The sequence below is a fragment of the Limulus polyphemus genome, unplaced genomic scaffold (genome assembly GCF_000517525.1).
Source record: "Limulus polyphemus unplaced genomic scaffold, Limulus_polyphemus-2.1.2 Scaffold1057, whole genome shotgun sequence".
NCBI lineage: Eukaryota > Metazoa > Arthropoda > Merostomata > Xiphosura > Limulidae > Limulus > Limulus polyphemus.
In genome coordinates this window covers 50,289-54,887 of record NW_013666667.1, presented here as the reverse complement: position 1 = coordinate 54,887, position 4,599 = coordinate 50,289, and the positions used below count along the sequence as shown (strand labels likewise).

Below are 4,599 nucleotides of genomic sequence, written 5' to 3'. Positions count from 1 at the left end.
CAGAGCTACAGTGTCAGGAATCATGGAAAGGGGACACATGATGGGATTGGTAGAGTGCTCTAAAGAACAAGAAGGACAATGAAAATTATGAGGTCCAAGTTGAAAAGTTACAGGAAAAGACAAACACTGAAATATCAACCATGAGCAAGAAGGAGATTATCTATATGAATAAGATGATACCAAGAAATATACCTGATTTTAAAGGGAAAAGGAAGGCTTATCAGACTTTATGGAGTAAAGAAGCTACAAGAATGTTGAACTATATATATGGCTCAGTTGTTTCCACAGCAGACCTAAAACCATATGTAGCAATTAACAGATTGAACACCTTCATACACTGCACAACTCCTGTGGTAAATAGCCTTTTTGTGCATCATCTCTCCAAAAATGATGCTGATTTAAACTATAATTAGACTAAACTTAAAGTGTTACAATTAAAATGCTATTGTCTTCTTCTACCAAGAAAGTGAAATATGAGAATGTCTATGGAATAGACTTGGTAGTTGAAGCAAACCCAGCAGTGAAAAGTAAAAATTAAATAATTTCTTTGGCTTTTCCTACTTCTACCCTACTGGACCCAAAAAGAGAAACTTTCAGTACAGCTAAGTCACAAAGAAAGTGGGTATGTGGAGAATTGTAGGTAAGTAGAAGTGATGCAGGTACTCAGGTTTTACCTCATTCATAGGTTATGTTATAGAATAAAATAATGAAAGTTTACTGGATTCATGTTTCTGACAAAGACCAAAATATACAAGGGTATGGAGCCTAATTTTACTAACCGATATAAAATCCTAAAAAATTATGAAATTTCTAATCAGTCATAAAAAATTCGGGCACACTGCTAAATTAAAACAAGTAAAATTCACAATACTTTTATTGGGAAGAAGATAAAAACAATTAAATTATAAATATATACACTTACTACTAGTTATTGTGAAAGTTTCATCTTCTTTTTTCATCAATTTGATGTTCAACAAAGCATCCTGCTCCTCATCAGAAAAGGGTTCAACCTTCATCTTTACTACTTCCATGATTACATAGAAGCTTCACCTTTATATTCTGTAAAAAAAAAAATTAACAGTTGGTCTACAGAGAAATAACTTAAAACTTGAAGTTCCATCTTTAAAAAAAGTTACAAAGACTTCAATACATACTGATCTCAAAATTCACATTATCTTGATAAAGTCAAGTAAAATAATACATGTTTAGCATCCCCACCCACTTCCTTTTTTTTGCAGTAAACCCCCCCCCCCACTTTTTTTGGTGGATTTTTTTCTGATATTTGAATAAAAATGAGATGAATACAGTTGATTCATTTTGCCCTTTTTTATCTGTCATACATTCTGTATCCTGTTGATGGAAAATGAAACAAAGAAGACTTGTTTGATACAGCCCCTTTGAAAACAAGCAACAATCATGAAAAATAATGGTGTTAGCTTTCCTTAAAACAAAAGAAGAGATAATTTAAAAAAAAGACCTCCTCCTCCTTTTTTTTCAAAAAACACACAAGCTAAACGTTTTTTTTTTACTTGGCCTAAATTTTATACTGATTTTGAAACAGTATGTATAGTAAGAGACCAAGAGAACCTTTTATGTAGTTGAAACATGTATGTAATAACTAGGGAATAGGATTTTACTCTACTGACTTGAAATACCTCATATATAAAATTATGCTGAAACACAACAAATCAGGTACTGAAATACCTTTAAGCCATTCAGGAGTTAAATTATTAATAGCTTCATTCTCTAAATTCTATATACTAAATAATTTTAACAAAATATTTGTACTTACAAGTTACATGAATATGTACAGTGGGTTTTCTATTAGATTAAAGTGTAACTCACAATCTAGCTAGAGCACATTGAATTTAACTATGTTTGTATTATGAAACTCATTCAAGTTTCCCCTAGTTGTCACATACACCTAGTAATGTTATGAAAGATTATGTAAATTAAATATTCACATGAAATGTAAACTTGTGGTCTAACCACTAAAATAAAAAACCTTTCTTTGAACTTAGTTCATGAGATGCAATTAAACTTAAAACAAATTATTACTGATAGTTCCTTGATATTGTTAGTGACCTTGAAGTTTTTTTAATTTTGGAATAATGTACTTTTACAGGATTACGATTTATTGTTCTTCTTCCAAATTCCTTTATCAATTCAAATTAATAATATGGATATTTAAGTGGTATTGTTCATTAAGATTTGTTTTAAGTCCTGGCCAGGTATGTATTTATCATTATTATTTTTTGTAAGTGATTAAAACCTATATTCCACATTACTTGAATGTTTTGGATTTCTATTGTTTATTAAATTATTATTTTGTTCAACCCAGGTTGTAAGTGTAACGGTGTTTTGTTTAGTCCGTTACAAATTAAGAGATAAATATTAATTCACAGTTGTACGCTGTAGGACTAATCATCTCTACTAATACTTAATAGTTCTACTACAAGTACTAGTAGGGTTAATTAACATTTTAAATTTAATACACTTATACCTCGAATGTTACCCGTTTGCCAATTGAAAATGAAACACGAAAGCAATATTATCTATGAATTAAAAAAAAAAAGTACACTGACAAAGTTACTTCCACTAAATGAAATAAAACAATAGTAGATTGGTATATTAACGGAATATAGCATTATTATTATTACTTACACTATCTTACTCAACATAAATAATTTGAAAGTAGAATATAACTAGTAGTACTTAAAAGTTAAATGTATAATTTGAATGTTTATCTCGCTTATGGCGACGAGTTATGCTATATGTATGTACATTACTGCCATAGGGATTAGATTTAGATTGCACGGAAGGTGGCAGTACAGTGGCGAAACAATGAAGATTTTTGTTCCAATTAAATAATTTGTATTGGAAAATGTTCTAGTTTATATCAAATATTTAAATCTATTAACAGACAAAAAAAAATTATTAAGCTTATAGTGACTTACGAAATATGTATGATTTTAAAATTTGTTACTATGCATATACGTACGGTGGATTTTCTTCCCATGAATTAAGAGATATATATATTATTACTTTTTCTTTCTTTTTTAAATTTAATACCTCCTGTGTGTATTTATTTTTTATTCATTCTTGATAGTATTTTAGGTTTTACATTTTAAATTTAAAATAACCAGAGATGTTCAGAAATAGATATTTCTCGTCACTACTTCCGGTGTTTTAGAGAGATTAAGCGAATTGTACTTAGCGGAAGAACATGAAAAAATATAATAGAAATAATTAATGAGATGGAATGCCACCGCACATGCCAGTTAACTTTAACTTTTTTTTAGTAAAATATTAAGGTAATGAATGAAACAAAATATCTTAGCTTTATTTATAAGGGAATGGAAGACTATGGAATTGATCAAAAGGCACTTATCATTGAATTTTCGAGCATGACATGGTCTGGTGGTTAAGATGCTCGGCTCTTAATCTGCGGGTTCGAATCCACATCTCACAACATGCTCGCCCTTTCAGCTGTGGGGGCGTTATGGCCAATCCCAGTATTCGTTGGTAAAAGAGTAGCCCAACAATTTGCACGGGGTGGTGTTAACTAGATGCTTTCTCTCTAGGCTATTTCTGCGAAATTAGGGACAGATAGCGCCAATAGCTCCCAAATAGCTTTGCGCGTAATTCAAATCAAACCAATGAATTTTCGATTTTACGTTTGCCAGAATAAGCACTTTCTAATAATTATTATTTCAAATGGTTTTACTGTTATAAACAAACATGGTTTTAAGTAGTGGCAATTCTTGAGTTGAAGAATAATCGCAATAAACCAACTAATGGTTTTACACAGAGGAATAGTAATTTATATCTTCGAGGTATTTCAAAGTCTAAAAACAAAAACGATTTATTTCTATACTAACAATTAGTAATGATAAAGAACAATATATAAACTATTTAAATATTTAAAAAATCATAACTATATATAGAGGACAAAGAAGAAGAAAATATATTGAAATATTTTTTCAAAATCTTGTGATTTTCTTAAAAGCAAACTTGAATAAAATAAAATAATTCTAATTCACTGTTGGGCTAAAATACGGAGACATTCTACTACACTAACTGAATATTTTATGGTATAAGAAAAAATAAAATATGATGCTGCATTTCATATTGTCTCTCGAATAAAAAACGAAAAAGAATTATATGTCCTGGCGAATTATTTCTAAAACAAAAAGTTCTTAACATATAATTCAGTCCATAGGGTGATTTTAATTTAATATGAAGAAATTGATTATCTTTACAATATTTTTGCTATATTTGGTTCAGTATTATAGATTAAATGATAAGTTCTTGTTCCCCGAGATATGTTTACAGTGTTGTTCTGATGCATTAAGTATTATTCGTAAAAAGAATATATCTTGCTCTCCTAGACCTGAAAGTGTTTGTCTAATTGGTTCAGTAGTATTGATTAAATGATAAGTCCTTGTTTACCCAGGTTTGTGTATAGTGTTGCTCTAGTTGGTTTAGCACTATCGTTTCAACAATAACCCCTTCTTTGTCCACATTTATGGACAGTGCTAGTTTAAGTGCCTCAGTATTATTAATTAAAGGATCAATCCTTATCCTTTGAGATCTGTC

At 29.8% G+C, this 4,599-nt stretch overlaps 1 pseudogene; it reads right to left on the bottom strand.

Moving 5' to 3' along the window:
* Positions 1-2,564, bottom strand: part of LOC106461910 — a 100,478-nt pseudogene extending 97,914 nt beyond the window's left edge.
* Between the last annotated feature and the right edge of the window lie 2,035 nt (positions 2,565-4,599).